This window comes from Syngnathus scovelli, chromosome 1 (genome assembly GCF_024217435.2).
Source record: "Syngnathus scovelli strain Florida chromosome 1, RoL_Ssco_1.2, whole genome shotgun sequence".
In the NCBI taxonomy this organism is placed as follows: Eukaryota; Metazoa; Chordata; class Actinopteri; order Syngnathiformes; family Syngnathidae; genus Syngnathus; species Syngnathus scovelli.
Window position 1 is genome coordinate 22,656,475 of NC_090847.1, and position 20,530 is coordinate 22,677,004.

General features: G+C 41.7%; 1 long non-coding RNA gene across 8 annotated transcripts in view; it reads left to right on the forward strand.

The window, feature by feature from the left end:
* The window catches only part of LOC125982473 (uncharacterized), a 146,296-nt gene that overhangs the window by 14,534 nt on the left and 111,232 nt on the right, over positions 1–20,530 (forward strand). For all 8 annotated transcript variants that reach the window (XR_007486419.2, XR_007486402.2, XR_007486404.2 and 5 more), the window contains exon 2: positions 2,142–2,385. This is a non-coding gene — a long non-coding RNA (uncharacterized lncRNA). The remainder of the gene's footprint in view (positions 1–2,141; positions 2,386–20,530) is intronic.

Sequence of the window (20,530 nt, forward strand, 5' to 3'; positions counted from 1 at the left end):
AATTCTTTTTTAATGTGATGAAATGTGGAAAATGATGTCAAGCGGGAGTATATCAGCGTGTAAAACATGGATAGATTTTACTTAAAATTTGCAGGCATATAATAGTAATAATAATAATGATAATAATAATCATGGACAACCCCAAAATAATTGTATTTTTTTAAATGTATTTTAATGCATCAGATCAGCAGAATTATAAGAACTATACAGAATGCAGGCAAGGGAAGTTTAGTTTTATAGCACATCTTGCACACAAGTGTCACATCATAACAATACAGGAAGATCATCAAATCATTCCATACATAGATTTTTTGGGATAGTAATATAGAAAAACACTAATTCCACCTAACAAAAGTGACTGTGTTACCGAGTTTGTTACCACTATTTACCTCAAAGCCCTGTATGCACTTCAACTCCATCAAAAGTATCAATATTCCCACAATGAACTCAGCCGCTCTGGTGTCAAAGTCTTGGGCGCCGCCGTCCATCAGGCTGCGGGAGTCTGACCCAACACATGGAAAACCCGACTTTGTGGAATGTTCTCCAACACGATGTTTTGGTCTGAGCTCTTCGGTAAATTGCTGGGCCTTGTCGTGAGAGTGAGTGGGAGGCACCATACTGTGCTGGTGAACTTCTGGCAACCTCCCAAATTCCTTCTTCGACGCAGGAAATTGAAATATTGTGCGCTATTGACATGCTGGTGGTCATCCATCACCGAGGAGATGTGAGAGGAGACCCTGTGTAGATCAGAGATGAGCTGCTGGGTGTGGGTTCAAAGGTAAAAGAGCAGAGGGCAAAGTGAGGGAACACGTCCCATCGAGTCACTGGGACATTAGATTCTCAACCACTGCAAAGGAAAATTATTATTGATCATCAGCAAATTTCACTCAGAGATGGATTGAAGTCTTATTTGTGACGTTTCAGAAAAAAAATCCACAAAGCCTTAATCCATAAATATTATTAAATATTTGACTATATTATGTATTCTATTTTTGTTAATATAATGATGTATAAAAATCAGGGCAGTTTTTCGGAATTCATTAACCATAACTAATTAAAGTCAAGTCAAGTCAAGTCAAGTTTATTTGTATAGCCCGAAATCACAAACAGTCTCAAAGGGCTTCACGTAGCCAAAAATTGACAATTATTCTCAAAAGGGTGGTAAAAGAATTCATTGAGCAGTGTTATTCTTTATTGGCTGATAATTATACATACACTACAAACAATATCTCTATTTAGGCCAGCATAGAAGTGACATGCAGAATAATACAATGCTAAAATTAACCTGTTGCCACTTATGGCTATGTGCTCAAGCAAACAAGTTTTATATCATAAAAATCAATTCATGATTGTAATGTCCAATCGATTTTTTGCTAAAAGAGAGGTTCCTGAATTTTCTGACTTATGAGGGAGATTTTTTTTACCCAAGAGAGGCGTGTCTATGTCCTTGTGGTTGGAAGGGTTGTTTTCAATTAAATTATTTTGAATTGAATTTTATGAAGTGTGACTGATTAGATAGATGGGCTAAGCAATAGCATTTCTGTTGTTGTTTGGACACAAACAGTGGTGCAACACATATAGATGTACAATATATTCATATTCTTCATCCTCTGTACAAACATCTCATATTACTGCTGCTTAATGAGTTCCGTCTCCATGAATTTATCCATTTGCCTGCATTAGTGTTTTTGTCCTGAGGAGGAACAGCACATTGTTGAATTCTTAGCAAATTGTTGACTTCCTGACCTCTCTTTTTTGAGTCATGTCAGTACCGCATGTTTTTATAAAGTATTATAGAGAGCAAATTTTTGTTTATTTTGGGAATGCTGTAACAGGGTGATGGCATTTTCATTGGCTTTTATGGGGAAAGATGATTTGAGGGCCACTGCATTGTTATGCACTGACTGTCAATCATATTTGCCAAAAGTGATGCTTCCGGCATCCACAAGTGCATAATAACGATCAGGAATAGAAAGTCGCAGGCGCATGACGGAGATGGAAGGGGGGGTGGGAGTGGGGATGATGCAAACGCGAGTGTTATATAAAACGTATAGCGCACAGTTGGAATCAGCCGGCATGGCCGCGATGATCCTTTTCTTTCGTTTTCCGTCTTTTATAATCTCTTCTCCTCTTCTCTGCAGTCCCGCTTTCCTCCATTGTGAACTTTTGACCTCCGGATGCCCGCTTCCCACGATATCCTCAGGCACCATCCTCACAGGAAGTGACATCAATGGGACTTAAAAAGTAAAAAAAAAAAAAAAGAAAAACAGTCGCAGGACGGCGTGTGTTGGATGTCCAGCGCTGGATTGTTGATGTTGTTTCGGATGCTGGATGAAGGATGACGCGGAGTGGAGCAGCTGGATGAACGCACGCGCTGGAAACTGAGTGAGTCGCTGACTGGCTGCTTTTTTCATTCTTGTTTTTCATCCATTCATGCAACTTCCCATATGAGACACTTTGCGCATCTCATGTCGGTCGAGACGGGAACCCGCGTGGGGAATACCAATTTTGTCATGCGCGTTGATGATGAAGAGCATCCTTGTTTTGATTGAGAGTGGAGAATGAGGAGACAGGATAGTGATGAATAATCTGCACGCGCGTTTTGTTTGAAAGCCCTCCCCCCCATCGTCTGGTACGCTGAGCATCCGAGTTGCATGACAGTCCGGCTCGTGTCTCACCATGCATGTGGATGGCGTGTTGTTATTCGCCAGCCGTGTGCGTATGCCTCCTCCTCTTCCTCCTCACCGGGGAGGAAGAGTCAGTGAGACCCTGTCGTGCACCCAGACAGAAAGTGCTGCAGTCACGTGATGTCTGCTTTCTCACGTTAGGCTGTCTGTATCCTGCTCAGCACGCAGCGCCTTCACTTCAACTACCCAGTGGAATATCTAGATTAGAAAGTACTATAAAAATTCAGATGATGGCAGTCAACACAGAGAATTTGTTGTTGGGCTGCAAAAAAAGAGAGAGGAAATGTATGATGCATTTTGGAAAATTGTAAATTTTTCTTTCGGACTGGACAATGAATTGGTCTTACAGGTTCTTTGATTTTGAAAAAAAATGCAAAAGTAAAGTACTGAGGTTATTAAGAAATATGACGAAGACTAACTTCCACTAACAACCCAGGCTAAACATAGTTCCTCCCCCTCCTCACTTCAACATAGTGTTCCCTCCCTTTTTGCAGGTGTTATGTTATAGTGAGCTATTTTAAACAAAGAAACCGAAAAATTACATACATACTATTAAGTGGGCATTTTGTCACTCCATTCACATTCATTACTTAATAAATACTTTAATCGGCAACTCTTTACTTTTATCCAGTATTCTACTTTTTGGGGTACTCTCAATAACCAAACTGTACATATGAACAAATATTGCCTGTTAAGTCCTTCTTGTTTAATATTGAAGCAATACTGATGCATTTAATGTTATAGTAATGTTAACTGTTTGTTTTCAAACATACTAGTTCTCATCTTTTTAGAATCGGCATATGGCATTATTTTTCTCCGCACAAACAGCAATGATGTGATGAAATTGTCAAAGCACATACAGTGTGTCCCATCAAATTCTGCTAACTTGCTAACTTTGTTTACCTATCATGAGTTACTGCTTTTTACCCACTTGTTATATTGCAGATCAAAGTGAACACTTATATTTTTCTTCTTCTTTAGGCTTCCCCCCTTTTCTGTTTGAAAAAAACCCAACAACCCCAAAACTCAAAATAGATATTATATAAATAAATAAATAAATTAAAAAATATATATACATATGTATAAAATATGCTAGCCGCATGTAATAATAAATGGAATTTGCATTGTATTTTAATGATGAAATATTTTGGCCTTATTTCCATAAATTTTACTTCAATCGGATCAGGTCCCATACATGCTATATTATATGTGAACCTGGCTGCAACAAAATGGGGTAAAAGGGAAAGGACAGAAATGTCTATTTCTTTTCTTTGCCAATATTATACACTGAATGTCCACTGTATTTCATCTCACACCTTATTTCACCTCAGACATAAGGCGGCTATGGGTTAACTGGAATTTAAAGCAAACTGCAGTTTGTAGAGCAAATCATTGTCTTGTATCAGCCGCTTCAAATAATAGGCCATATATAAATAGATATGCACCTCTGAATAAAACCGATATGCTTTAACAGGCTCTTTCGAGTCAATAAAACAGTTGCCCCCAGTGGAACACATAACCCCAAAATGGAAAGAACTTTGGAGGAACGTCAGCACCTGCTGTTCTGCAGCACTTGGGCCTCACTGGAGAGGTCATATTTAACTGCTCACAATTATTATTTATGGCCTTACAGAGGCACGGCTTCCACTTTCAAACTGGTCACGTCATATCGCCGGCTCACACGGCTACTACTTGCAACCTGTCGTAAAATAACACAACTTTGCCTTCTGCTAGCTTAATGCTAACCTACAACGATATAGCGATAGAATTTGTCATGTGGCTAACAAACCTGTTGAACAGCAATGGCAATTTGAACACCATTGGTGCAGCAACACTTGGAGACCCACAATATAGCAACACTTACAGGCATATTTTTTTTTCCTTTGTGGAAAACCATTTATAAGTCATTTCCAGTAAATCAAATTTGTTTCTTTGTGACTGTATTCTTCTGACCCTGATGGCGGAGTTTTGCACAGCAAAAGTTGCAATGAATTGATCATGCACAAACAGTTTAAATCTCTATATACTTTTATGGAGAACATTATACTGTAGAGGGATTTAAAAAAAAAAAGAGTTTTTAGATACTTTTTGCTACTCCTGGGCCAGCTCACTCGCTATTTCGTCAGTCCACTGCAACTATAATGACATCAAGCAATATTGACTTTACTGAACGTACCACAACATGCAGGTTGTGAATAAGCGCCGCACTGTTGCCGCCTGTGAAATTATGCCACAACCCCTTGTGTGTTTTTCTCTGTGTGCCATGTGTGTTCGTGTTCAAGTTGCATGATTCACTGCGTGTAACTCACAGTCAAGTTGCCCGTCCGCACTGATAGCTTCATTATCCGAGGCTTGCGTGTAGACGCCGGCGCCTAATTTTTTTCGGTTGAATGGGGCACTCAGTCATATCGGGCCAGTGGTTGAGACTGAGGTGAGGAAACCACTCGCGAGCTGTGCCTGATGAGCAAGAGGTCAGTTAGGGACTAATTAGGCAGACGGGACCGACGAAGCAGGGCCGTATATCCTCTGTGGTGACAGAGGGCAGACGGGGGGTCTATTGGCACTCGACAGGTGCAAAAGAGGAGCGGGTGTCAGTCGCTGGCAGGGGATTGGAAACCAGAGATGAGGCCGTGCCACATCACGGCCGCATTCTACGAGGTCACTCGCTGGCCGCTAGCCTCTTGCTGCCTTCCGTGTGGATGTGCGTGTGTGTGTGTGTGTGTGTGTGGGGGGGGGGAGCGGTCAGAGGATCAGCGCGTTTGGAGCGGCAGTGGTCATCTGTCATAGCGTGTCTAGCTCACGCCCCAACAAAGAAGACTTTTTGTGTGTGTCGGCTACAATTATACAGCACCCCCGTGAGGAGCTTTGATCAGTGAGCTGTAAAAGCAACGCTGAAGAAATGCCGCTGCGATGGGTTGTGACATATTTGATGCTAAAAAGTTGTCACATTGATTCTTCTGTGCAATTAAATGGGGGAATAATCCACCAGCCATTGTAGCGTCCGTTATGGGAGGAGAAATGGTCACTGTGTGAAGTGTTTTTTTTTGTTTTTTTTCTTTTCCCGTCTCGCTCTGTACTTCCTGGCTGTTCTGCTTGAACTCAATAATCCCGGTTACAGCCATTACAAATCCTGCTGTCTTGACGTGAGACCCCAGACAGGAGACGGGATCTGAAACTGGCTTTCATTTAGCATTCCTCTGGGCTTTATGGGCAGGTGTTTAACATTACAGGCGGGATCTTTATTGGTCGACTTTAAAGGCAATTTTTTGCGTCTTTGCTTACCTCTCAATTAGGGACAAACACACAATGCACGCACAACGGATGTAAAGTGCGTAGAGGTTTACTCGAAAAAATCTTGCATGTATGAAGAAGTCTAAGGCTGGCAGTATGGATGCACGGGTCCACATCCTCTGAATAGGACTATGACCTATGACCATCATGGCAGTGATGATGTGACCTGCCATGTTCAAAGCTTAAGGGCTTGTGATGTGTAAATGTTAAATGCAGCTTTTGTCAACAAATACACAGCTTTGTGTACGCTTTTGGACTTCCGTAATCCCCAAACTGCCATCTACTATGCGGTATTAAATTTAAGAGATGGTGAAACTGGCATGGACTCGTTATTGGCCATGCACGCGTAACCTAAAATACAATATTTTTGTAGATTGTTTTCAATTTGTCAGTTGTTATTACCGGCAAGTATCCTTGTACCTTTTATTTACAAAAATGTGGAGTCTCTTTACAGTTTGGAAATCAGTTAAGATGATGAGCTGATTACTCCAAAATGCTTGTAAAAGTCCTTTTTGCCATTCAAATTTAATTTCATTGCAGTTGTCTAGGCCAAAATAGGTTGAACATTTTGAAAAATAATCTCCCTCAGAAATATGGCTTCATCCGAGTTCGCAACCTGATTGCTGACTGTTACAGCAGTGTGGCACACAGAGCCCCGGAAAAAAGGCGTGACCAAAAGTGATGAGGTTTTGAACATGCTTAGCAAAAGGGAAGCTCGGCTCACTGACCAAACGTTTCCTCGTGTCAGAGCGGCGAGAGGTGAAGGTGTTTGTATATTTAACTTTTCTAATCCTGGTTTTAGAAGGATCTACTCAAGCTCAACAATGCAGAAGTGATATGCGGGTCAGCACGACTCTAGCTACTCTGCAGACTAAATCCTCCCGGGTCAGCCTCAGACATAAATCATGCAGCTACAGTGCGTCCTTCTCATGTTTTACCATCTCTGAGAATCAAGCCATAAAGAAGATGATTTGCGATATTGATCACGGTAGTCCGATTAAGACGTGTGGCGTCGCCATTGTGGCAGTTAAACACATTCCTTGTTTTGTGGAGGCCGTTATTCCTGCCTCTTAATCACCCCCTTCTACTTTTATAACCACTCCAAGTCTTGGTGTGTGGTTGGGGAGTGTGGTAAGGGGCCGAACCACATGTGGGGAAAAGACAAGGAAATAACATGCTGCCAGCGCCGCCTCTCAATTAAAGCGACCACCACGACCGATGCATAAGATCTGTGGACTCACTGTACAATAAATGGCGAACATACATTGAATGCTAATTAAAAAAAACTTGAGGTTACTGGTTTCGGTCTACATCAGGGGTGTCAAACTCATTTTTGGTGCGGGCATCATAGTCATAGTTTACTTCGGAGGGCCATTATGACTTAACCCAAATAAATGTATGAATGTATATTATATACAGCACGGGTGCCCGAGTTTGGTTTAAGTCCAGGACCGGACTTGGGCACCCCTGATATACAGTATAGTCTACACCAAAAACTGATGGATAAACTAGTTTTGAGATCAGAGAAAAACTGTTCAATTTTTTAAAAAGATGACTGGTAATAAAACTTGCTAGCAACATCGCTGTTAATGAAAACAATTTGTAATCTTAACATTGACAAATAAAGACGATGCTGAATTTGTCTTGGCCCGCGGGCCACATTTGGACCCCTCTACATCATAGAATTTTAAAAAGTGTTACTTGTTTTGATCTGTGGTTTGGATCATTCATCCAAAAATAATAAAAATAAGGAATTTCCTTGCTGTTCGTGAGGCAAAATTTGCAACGTTGACACCTGGGATCCCAGACGCCAAATTGTCAGTGCTGTGGGTGACACACTGTCACACGGGTCCTAATGGCATCATTTACGCAGGTCACGACTGAGCATACTGTCGGGGTGACGTGGGGGTTGGGGATGGCACCCACTGCTTGTTTACGCTGCGCTGGATGCCCCCTCCTGCCGTTGGTCAACAGCTACAATAATTATCACCTCACAGGAATTTGGAACCCTCGTGTTAAATTCCCTTTGACAAGTCAGTTGGAGGAGTTCAAGGAGGTGGGCACTGCCTCTGAGGTGGGTGGGGGATGGGGTGCCAGCAGTGGGTGCAGGGTGTAGTGCCGTGTTTATGTTTGTGTGGTGTCCAAGGGAGAAGACCCCCACCGACTTATGCAACCTTTGGACCCCCAACACGGCAAACATGATTTGCATGGCGTTTACAATGTAAATTGGTTTTGGAAAAGCTGGATTTCACCTTAGAGCGCAACAAAGGTGGTCTTTGGGTTTTGAGGGGAGGGGGCATTGCAAACAAATGAAAGGCATTGGTAAAATATAAGGACATGTTTTTACCTCAATGAACACAAAAAACTACAAAGTTTGATGCGAATCAATCCCACAGTAATCCAGGTAACATCAAAACAAACAAATGGGTGATTAACCGGCGAGTTTTGGTGGTCTCAGTAAATAAGCTCCGACGCTGTTGCAACTTTGAACACCTCAGCATTTGTGATTTTAATACGTTTGTTTGTCTCAAGCTGTTTTTTAGCACACAAGTGTAAATCATTGGTTTACAAGCGAGGTGAGCGCCGTAAAAGAAAGGTGGCTGTTAATGCGAGGTTGACTTGGCGAGTAAGCGGAAAAGACGCAAAGGAGAGAGATGGTTGGGCACAGGTGGGCACAAGTACTGACATGCTGGACTCAAGTCAAGTACTAAATAGGTTTTTGTTGCTGATGCCAACTCCGATATTTGGTTGAATAATAACCGATTAATCAACCGATTCATTTAAAAAAAATTATGGAATGAATAAAAAGTCTTCTTTTTTGGTCCCTTCATGCTTGCAACAATAAGGATACGAATTACAAGCAGAACATTTGACTACTGTGTAATTCTCCTTAAGTATTTATTCAACTTTGCAACAGGGGCCGATGTTTGAAGGAACACTGTCTTATGTTGCCAATTACCAATTATGTATGCCAATTTTGATTGATTTTAAAAGGACCAACAATTACATTAGGCTCTAGTACAAAATATAGCTGTCCCTTTCCTTATATTTATCCATATTGATAATTTGACAAAATGCTGTTTCATTTTTTTCTGACGTTACTGCCGTCCCTGTTTTTTTCTCCTTATAAGCGTGAACGATCTCAATAGATCAAAATCTCAATTTGTATCTTCCTTATATCTTCCGTCGAGGTTGGAAAAAAACCCCACATAAATGTACTTTGACAAAAGATGTCAAAGTACAGATATCTGATTTTAAATGTAAAAAGTAAAGTAAACAGACCTTCAAAGTCTGCTTAACTACACTAACATAGTCATCACAATTTGTGACTTCCAACCACGAGATCTTTTAAACCAGTGTTCACCAACCTTGAGCCATGACATAGTTGACCTACATAATAATTGAGGATTGTTGTCAGAAAATAGCATCTGCCACGCTGTAGTGGTGACAGCGTGGAAATGGATTCCCATACGAGAAACCTATTTTCCGCCCATGATTGTTGTCCTGCACTTATCTATTTTTATGTTTTCCTTCCCAGGTGCTCTATCTAGTTGTGATACCACCATCAGTAGCGCGTTCGCTTTTGATGATATCGCTTATGATATATATATATGCGTCGGTGCAGTTTCCAGAGTGATGCGTCGGCGGCGTTATCGTTCACGTTGAGTTTAAAAGCCGGGGAGGGAAATGGGTGCTGACCTGAAATGTCACGCTCATTTTAACCTTTGCCAGGAACCAACGACTGCGCTCTGCCCTTAACAGTCTGCTCTAAACGCTTCTAATTGTGACCTTGAGGGCAGCCACCCTTAAAATGAAGAAGGGTGGGGTGGGCCTTCACACGATATGAAAAACCAACGTATCCTCGCTGTGTCATCCGATCAGATTAGCGCTTCGAGCTTGAAAACCGTGATCGACGAAGGGTGTTATCGCAGCAAAATGATTATTTGTAAGCTCGTTACCAGCGACACAATATGCAATGATTTGACCCTTGACCCAGAGTCTTAACTGGCCTGTTACAATTCTCGAGCTAAGCAATCAATGTCGATAATAGATCCAACAAATGTTATGCGCCCGAGATAACCTTTAAAAGCAGTCCTTGAAAACTTTGAAAGTTGTTAAAAATGGTGGCTGCCTGAGCACCAAATACTAAATACTAATCTTCAGAAATGACTTTAAGGAAATGTGCCTGAAAGATATTCTGACATTCTTTCGAACATTTTGGGGAACCTTGAGGACTCCTTCACTGGCAAATATTGGTGGAAGACAATCCGTTACGAATAGCCATCACTGCATAACTTTATCGATTGAGTTGAAGTTTGAAAAAGATCCGACCCGATCAAGGTCATCTGTTTGGATTACAGTGCCTTAGGTTCATCTCGAAACCCTAACCCTAGAGTAATTTAGTCCTTCCGGCGAAACGGTTGGCATTGGACAGGAAACAGGAAGTCCACGGGGCTCGCTCGACTTGAATTTTCTGAGAATGCACTGATCTCCAATTTGTTTGATCTCGATTTGTATGCTAATGAGGCAGGTTTTATGTATGGGATGCAAAGTGACTGCTGGCCCGTGTTTGTTCAGCCGCTTTCATGGTGGCGCCTTCATCCTTCAAACATCACTTTGTCGTTCGTATTACCCCCCTTGTGAGGATAATCGCGGCGGCCCGTGTTGCGTTTAGCCTGCGTGTACATGCCTGCAAGCTCACCAATGCGTGTACACGCAATCGTGTCGCTCCGACGTCTCTCTCTTGTCAAGTCAGCTGGCGTCCCTTCGGCCTTTCGCAGACTCGCGCTTCTCTCGGCGACCGACGACGAGACGCCCATTCACACGAGCTCTCGCATGATCGCACAAATCCACAAACAGGACTCCAGCCCAGACTGGCTCACGCTCGGCACTCGCTCACTGAGGTAGTAGTAGAAGAAAGAGGGGGATGGAGATGAGAGTGGACTGATTGCCCCGACAAGCGCTTAATTAATCCCCAAGACGTTTTTGGAGGTCAAGCACTCCTAAGCTCACTTTTCACCAGGCAGTTCTATTGTCAAATGTTTTTAAGGGTACTGCATAACCATCTCTTGGCACACTTCAATTAGGATTTGTGGAATACCTGAAGGGCGGGCTATCGATAGTTCTCGAGAGGTACCAAAAGCATTTCAGATTTGAGTGCTTTGATCACCATTTGAAGGATTCTGCGTTCTGCTAGTTCCTTTGCTTCCTCTCCTCTGCTTGTGTGCATATGCGAGTGTGCATATGCGTGTGGTATCGCCACAGCTTTGACACAAAAAAGGGAGGGCAGGCGTTCTTTTGTTTTATTGAGCTTATGTAGGAAGCATGCAGCAAATTGTGGCGCCATGAGGTGTTGCTCTGATGAAGTACAAACCAAACCATCTGGACCACATTGGCCTGCTGTGAACCAAGAGTCAGTCAGTGCTGCTGAGGGGCTCGTTTGTTACAATGTGTCCTAGTAACTGTTGAAAATGGTCACGAGTAAGAATGGGAAGGCTATGAGGGCTCGTTTGCTTTTCCAGAGGTTTGCAGATCCTCTACGTGACACATATGTGCGGAAGTGGATTGAAGTGTGTGCAGGAAGTCATTTGACTTTGGTGCATTCATGCAGCACCTGCACTATCTACTTAGACTGCGTCAGACACAAAATAGGCAATCATTTGGTGGAGATTGTGCACTTGGAGAAAAGTGGGAAGCAGATAAACCACTGGAAAAATGCGTCACAAACAGGAAAGCTGTGCAATGTACTATTTCAACAATACGCTTTTTATTGGCAGTAGTCTAAAACTCTACTGCAGCCTGCAAATTTCCCAATGTGGGATTAATATAGAAGTATCTTAGTTAAGCCCAACTGAAATATTAGAAATCATTGTATGAATCTTTTTATATATTTGTAAAGGCTGAATTTTCAATGCAGTTCAGATACTGAGGCCAGTTTGTGGCATATGATCAGCGAATATGAAAAGAAGACGCTTGGCCGGGGGTGGGGGTCATGGGGCCTGATGGTACAAAGCTCTCATTTCTTGCTCCTCCATGTGTAAAATGTCTGGAGAGCCCGGGGAGGACTGGAGGCAAGGCAAGAAGCAGAGGAGGAGGTGTAGGGCGACTACAATTAGTTGGATCTTCTAATCACCGGGGCAACACTCATTTAATTGACATGTGAAATGTGAATTTGTCCAACAAGTGGATATGACAAAGGAACGGTTGTCTGAGGTCTGCTGGTGGAAGCGGCAGCTGAGGGTTTTAGGACAAAGTCTTTGTTAGGAGTACCAGTGTGATTGGGTTGGTAGTTTGCTCTCGAGGAGATTATGAACCGTTATGCCTTTGACCTCTTGTGGATCAGTAACATCATGGCACTGACACGTTCCATGACCTTGTTCCTCCTGGGGTCTGTTTACACAACAAAGATGACATGAACAGGAATGTTTATTTTTGAGAAAGGTTTTACATGTTGCAGGCATGTAAAATTGTCTCCAAATTGAAAGAAAGGAAAGTCGTGATTGAAGTAAGAAATGCAACTGAAAGAAACCAGATTTCAGTTCAGATGGTGCTCCATTTTAAAGTCCCGGTCAACTCGTCATCAGGCCTAATAGAATTAAAAAGTAAAAGGATGCCAGGGAAATGCTGTACTTTTTAATAACAGCACCCAAGAAGAATAGGTCCAAATAAAATAAAACAGGCCCCAGAGTTGAACCCTGGAGCACTCTGTTTAAAATGATATTTTAACAAATGTGTGTGATGTCACACATGGCAAGGGTAAAATTGGCATGCGTGTGCTTACTGCTTTTAAGTTGTGCGATATACTTGACACAGAACACCAAACATAAAACTATCTTTCCGGACAAATGTGAGTCTCCTCTCCCAAACCAGATGACTCAAGTACCGTATTTTCCGCACTATAAGGTGCACCTAAAAACCTCCAATTTTCTCAAAAGCCGACAGTGCGCCTTATAATCAGGTGCGCCTTATATGGACCAATATTGAGCTACTACAGCAGGCATGACCAAAGTCCGGCTCGTGGGCCAAATGTATATATCTTGTATATGGACAAAGTTTTAAAATGGGCCATTCATTGAAGGTGCGCCTTATAATCCGGTGCTTCTTATATGTGGACAAAGTTTTAAAATGGGCCATTCATTGAAGGTGCGCCTTATAATCCGGTGCGCCTTATAGTGCGGAAAATACGGTAGTCATGACAGCTAAGTCTGATCTGTGAAAGGCAGCTTGATGCTACATGGCTTCCAAACTACATAGAAGAAACGAGTGAGGTAAATAATAAATAATATATATAGTCTAAGTGTCGTCTTATGTGGTGACTACAATGCAGTTGCAAACTGTTTTTTTTTTTTTTTTTTCCCTGTGGTGAATAATTTTGGGGGGGCACTTCATCGCTCCCCGTCATAAATATTGAACAAGTTTAACACTTACAATTGTCATTCCCACATTTTTGGGAGGAAAGTAAAACACTTTTCCGCACACACGCATGCACACACACACACACACACACAGACACACAAATGTGAAAATTGAATGTTACCAGCATCAATCACGAAAAGCAAAGCAGCAGACATCACAAGTCCTCCAGTATTCACATTAAAAGACGTTTTTATACGGTCTGGGGCTAGTTCAACAAGTCGGATAAAAATCCCCTAAATTGAAAGGCTTCTTCCTTTGCTTGTGTTCCCACTCTCCACTACTTTGTTTCATTACCTTTGGCCAGGCAGCTTTGTAAGTGATGTACTGAAATCAATAAGCTATTTCAGGTTAGAAATCATCACCTCCGTAGGAAGTTAAATCATCTGCCACCCAGTAAAAGAGCCTCACTGCCCATTTCTTCAGCATATTAGAACATGTGCCGAACATGAGGAATTATTTTTTTTTTGAATAAATGAATCTTTATTTCAAACATGATTTAAAGAATAAAAACAATAAAAAACAAACAACAAACTTACTTTGCACAAGGCTTCATAACAAACATCAAAAATAGAATTTTCTTTTATATGGTCACTAATGCGCAAAGCTGCACCTACCCCGGGTGAGTTGAGAACTCATCCCGGGGATTCTCTGTACTGACCCGCATGATGTCGCAGAGGTGTCCCCTAACCCTCCACCAATGACACAAGTACGTTTCAGTCAATAAAAATATGTACGCCGCTTGTTCGGCCTAGCACATTTCCCAAATGCTTTAGTGCTCTTTTCCCCCTTGTGGTTTTGATGTGTCAGCATAGCAGCAGATGGTTTCATTGTCAGAGGTGACTTTGTAGAAATGGCAGAGAGTCAGAGGAGACTTTCAAGTGTTTCCGCCAGCGTAATCCTCTCCTTTTATCTCTCTGGCTGATCTGGGCCAAATCTCTGTGTGAGAGTGGTTGTGTTACTTTGGATGCTACGACTCTCTCTGCAGCGCTTGGCCTTACTTAGAGACTACAAAGTCGTGTTTTCCATCAAATGGTACAATGCAACAATGTCAGCTCAGGTCAGCCGTGATAGTGTGTAACAATAGACTGAGTGTGATTCCACCGTTGCGTGTAGAGGCTGGGGTCAGTTTGCTTAGTAGCGGAATTTACTCAGCAAGCCTCAATCATGACCCTTAACGATTTGGACCCATCAGCGCCATAGAATGTATCCAGTACTTCCTTATATCAATTTTCTAAGATTGGTGTTATCTTGTTTTTCTGATTCATTCTCCTCATGGCATAGCAGATATGTTTAGCGTCCTGTAGGTGGCAATATTACAAAGTTGAGTTATGCTTGTATTAAACAAATGACATTAGGCAACATTTCCAAAGGAAAGACAAATCATAAAATCGGTTATGCACGGATAACAAATACTGATGATTAGTCCGACTGGCGAACGTGAGCATTTTCCTGATGATCATTTTGTGATTTCTCTTCCCTGATCCGCTCGGATGGGACGACAAACATTAATAATACACCTGTTTGATATTTTGTGATCACAAATCCAAAATGTATGGCCAACATGCAAAACGGCCTGATTGGCAGACAAAAATAGTGACAAGGAGAAGCGTTATAAACCACTAGGTAGTGGTCAGGCTAGCTAATAGTTAGCTTAGCTTCTTCAATTTGATTTTACTACTACTTTATCTTGCTTTTTGCATTTGCCAGCGTTTTGCATTTCTGGAGCAGCACCATGGAGTCCCTCACAGGGCAGTTCGGATGTTAATAATGGATATGTACCATTATTTTAGCTGGTTGCTCAATGACAAGTACGGTCTGTCTGCACTCCGGTGCGATTACCTCCAGAGACGGAATATCGACCGGGTGACTGTGCCCCACCCCCGCCCTCATTGCGTGTCCCGGGCATTTATACTGAACAATGAGGTGAAGTAAATGTGCATTTAACCCGGCTGGAACAGGCTGTGTAAAAGGGCCTTTTGTACCCGACCAATGATTTCAACAAAAAAAGAGGAACGTGACACTGTAAACAACTTAGGACATCATGTTTTCTCTCTTTTGACTGTTGTCTTGTTCTCGATGGACAAACTACTGACTCACCAGACTGACTGTTATCGAAATTTATGCACTGGACCAAAAAGTGATATGGAAAAGCACTGTCATTTTATTGCCCTTTATAAGTGTTTTCCAACTACCGTATTGCGCATACAACTTAAAATAACCGTTATAAATTCTAGACTTTAACGTGCCAGTGAATTTTACAAGGAATGTGAGATGGTATACAAAGAACAACAATGGAGGACATTGAGCATGTTGAGTTGTGTCTATATATATATATATATATATATATATATGTATATATTTATATATTCAGTTATATTTTTATATATATATTTAAAGTTATATTTATATAGTATAATTATATTATCTTGTATATTTTTTTTCTATCCTTCATAGGTGAAGGCAACCATAAGGCAATAATGTGATGCTAAACGATTGAAGATTTTATCTTCTCACAAGCAGATGCCACCCTGCTCTCCGTTTTAGGCCGTGACAGGCTGCTTGGATTAGGTCCAAGAATCACAGCTGGATTGTTGCGTGTGTGTTCCTGTTAATGGGGTGTCGAAACCGGGTCTGCATCTTCACCGTTTGATTGGGCGTGCTGGCACAACCGCCATGCAAGGTGCTGATTGGACGGCCGGATGGAGACTAGCATACATGTTCTGTGTGTCTGCCGTGTGGCTTTGGTCCGATGCTGCACACATTGGGTGTATTTCAGATTGGAGCCATGTACGCACGTACATGTGTGGCTGAACTGCTCATCTGTGCAAGAGCATTCGCTGTGAACAAATGTGTCTCCTCTTCCCGAAGTGATCACGGGATGGATTGGCTTCGCCCAGACTAATAATTAATTATTAACGGGAGATTTGACTCCAGCATTCCAGCTCAATGTGGCAGGGCAACCCACTGTTGGATGATTTGGACCACCATTAAATACATTTTCAGATTCATTATGGGTCAAGGAGCCTTAGCGGACAGTAGAACTATTTAGTAATTTTTGTACAGTAGCTCAGAGAAGAACAGTGAAAATGATGATGATAAATTGCAGTCCATCTTTTGATCGATAAAAATCCGCACCAATGTTTGCTTGATGCTAATAGAATGCAAAAAATAAAAAAATAAAATAAATAATTAACAAAAACTACACCAAGTAGACAAAAAGAAAAGCTAACTATAATAAAAATTACGAAACTTTTATAACTTTGGAGTACTCATTTTGCATACAGTATTCACACACATAAAGCAGTCACACTATCATTGTGTGTGTGTGTGTGTTTCATTGTGCACGATTCTGCAGCTTTCCCTTATCCAAACCATGGCAGTGCTTGTCAAGCCCAGACGGCTCTCCTCTAATGCCCACCTGTCAAAAAAAAAAAAAAAATCACCTGGCCGAATGGCTCAATCTTCTTCTTAGCTTAGCTTAGCTTGCAGCCATCTGGCTCAGCAGTCCTGCCTCCCTCCTCAATAAACTCTTGTCACTTTCAAAGCAGATCAGAGCTTACCTGGCACAGTGGTCTTAGCAAGCCTGCTATCAAGGCAGACAGTTCCATGCAGCACCGTGTTTTCTTTATGCGTGCCTCACAGATGGTCAAGGGAGGAGGCGGAGGCAGGGTGATGGAGAGAGCTCATCTGAAGCTTCGGCAGCTTTGGTGACTCTCAGGCCAGGAGGAGTGTCTGCGGGCATCTGGAAAGGCAAACGCAAACTCGGCAACGACCGATGACGATGTGCTGTTGAGCTCCTTTGACCTTGTCATGTGTCACAATCTCCATTGACTCGCCTAAATGATTATTTTGCTTAATGATAGGGATGCTACAAAGAGAAGAGGGGAAAGAAGGACACAGTATGTTTAATGGCTTTGTGTGGTTTGCGATGCTTATGGCTTAAGTATACCAGTGTTTGCTATATATATATTTTTTTTTTTGCCGAAGCAGTTCATTCCTAACTAAATTTACAAATACAGTACACCCTTGGTTAACGAACGCCGCGGTTTACAAATAATTCGATTCATGAAAAATATAAAATGACCTTGAGTAACGCTGTTTTTGCTTTACAAATAGTCTCAAGTGTCATTCATGTCATACATACTGTTTCATATGAATGTTCTTATATTGAGGTTTTCAAAACAAAAACAAAAAACTCCAAAAGAAAACCACTGCTGTTGTTTGACCCCGGTGTCATAAAGGTAGCTTGACATAATCTTCCTCCTCTTGTTTACTTTCCGTGGTCATCTGTTGGTGTCTGAGAGTATGTTTAGGCTGTAATAGTCGGGCAAGCCGTTTATTTCACCTCTTTGCACCTCTCTTAACAGGAAGCCGTATGCTCTCAATTGGATTACGGCTAATTAAATACTCCACAGTCAACAGACAGAGGTGTCGCACTGCCCTTTGCTCTTGCCTTTGTTTTCGTACCACTGCTCCACCAGAGGTTAAAGCTTGATTTTCTTGAAACGTCTTCACTCGCACGACACAACTAGTCCCAGAGATCCAATACCGAGATGACAATGTTCATTTTTGACACTTACGGATCCACATCTGATATTGGAAATCGTTTGATTTGCAGGTAGACCAAATGTTACGACTGGCAACCGTCTGTTCTGACCGAGATGGTCAACTTTGAGAGAGCACATCTGTTTCCAAGCATGTCACAGAGGTTTTAGCTCTTCAAAGTGTTGGTATGCAGCAATTAACATTGGGCTGGTTTTACCGGGCTTCCATAAATTGTTTACCCGGGCGTGTGTTGCCGCAGTCGTCAGCCTTGTTTTAAATTTCATTTTTTTTTAATTTTTTGGGAGATTTAGTTCGAAGCCTGTGCCTTCTGCATCAACCAACTGTTGCCCAACTGTGCCCCTCAGACTGACTGGCTGCTAAATCACTCATTGAATAGAATTGAATTGCTCCTCACCAGGATGGCCATGTCTGCTTGTCTGGATACGTCTGAGACAGCGAGCAAGCTGACACCTTTGGCTCACGGCTGCATTAATGCGAGATGATGCTTCAATTGAAATGGCTCATCATCCTAACATGATGGTACCACCGTGAACAACAATTATGAGACCTACAATGATCCATTTTGAACAAAACAGGATCCCTCAAACATATCAAAGATTCCGCTGATTATCTAAAAATAAAATCAAGAATTTCAAACTGGAGGTGACAAAAGAGCCATATCGGCTCATACGAGGCTTCCGCTCAACCGACAATTTTAACAAATTACCGTACTGCCACCGCTTGCCTTCTTCTGATTGACCTATTCAAGAAGTACTTTATAATTTGGTTCAGGTCAGTTCAATGTACAGTGTAAAATGTCAGCTTTGTCTTCTTCATTCTGATGCTCTTTGTATCAGTGAGGTCAGCGCTTTATCGTCCTACCGGGCTGTTGACTATATGTACGGGCTTTAATAGCATCATAAGCTGTTTATTTCAAACCTTTGCACCTCTCTTAACTGAAAGCCGTGTGCCTCAATTGGATTACGGCTAATTAAATACTCCAAAGAGTCAACAGACAGTGGTGTCACACTCCCCTTTGCCCCAGCCTTTGTCTTCTGACCACTCCTCCATCAGGACACCGAAGTGAAGCAAACTTCTTTTCGAAGCGGACGCTTCATTGGCCAGTTTGTCTGTTTTGCAGCGTCACCCGTAACAGACGTGCGACCGTCTTCGTGTTAAGATAATCATTGGGCAATTAATGGGGGACCAAAAGGGGACCGTTAGTGATGTGTGATACCCGCCTGTGTGTGAATGAAGGGGGTGGTTCTGGAAGATTCTAGGCGTTAAAAACAAACACAAAAGCTAAGGCCATGCAAATATATTGTATATAATACAATGGCTAAGTTTCTCCTGATCTGCTTGGAGCATGAAACCCTTTATGGCATCATGGTATTTATTTGGAAATATAAATAAATAAATAAATAAATAAATAAATAAATAAATAAATAAATAAATAAATAAATAAATATTAGGATTCTGTATCCAAAGATATTGAACCTCAAATGATTGGACTAAAAGTGATGACGTGCCTAATTGGTTGACCTTTCTAAGTCTCGCATACCCTGGAGATAGAAAGTGTGTTTTCCCTAGCAACAGGCAGCAGACACTATTTGAGACCTTGTTATTGTCACTCTTGTTGTGGGTTTTCCAGAAAGTTCTAAGCACTTGATGGTACACCTCTGCCTGTGCAGTGAGTGACAGACAGCGAGCAGAAATGCACCCAAACATCAAGCATGCTGGAAGCTTAAAAAATCTTACTCATCTTTGTTAAACCCCTCTAAGGGTTCAAGAGCTGCCGAAAACACTTTCCACACATCCACAATGCAAGTAGTACGCGTGTGATTTCCTAAAATCCTTCACAGCCTTTGAAAGACTCAGGAGAGCTGTTGACTGTGTTTTTTTCTTTTCATTGCGCTTTCAGTGAGTGTTATGCTTGTGCACGTAAGCATGTTTGCATTCTGCTATGATCAAAAGACTTTTTGTTTCTACTGCTCTACATTTTGGAGGTGAGATGCGGACCCATCAAGGAGGAAGATTAAATAAGCTATACTACGGTTCCTTGTGCAGGCAATATAATCGTAAAACAGCACTTTCCGAATGCTACAGTTGAGTCACGTCACCTCTACATAAGTCGACAAAAACCTCATTGATACTACTGATGCGTTCAAGTAACACAAGAATGTTGAAATTTGTACTTTTGAGTCAGAATTGTCATCACTCCTTTTGCCAAAGTTGGCTTTCCAACTCGGCAAAGCAGGCAAATCTGCTAATGTATGATTCATGCTAGATGTTTTGTTGCATGTTTGGACTCATTCACACAGCAAAAAAAAGAAAAAAAAAAAAAAATAGGGGTTTGCTGACCGTGTGAAAGAAAGAAGATACAATTTTTTCTCGACGTTTGTAACTTTTTTGTTACGTCTTGAAGCATCAAATTAAGCCAACACCCTTTTTGTTTTTAAATAGGCCTTTTGTTTACTTATGTCGTTCAGGTCATGAAAAATATGAGCAAAAACAAAAAGTGTTGTGTTTTCTGAATCAAAAATCAATTTAGCTTTAAGATGGCATGTGGGTGGAGAGTAACATGGCGAGAA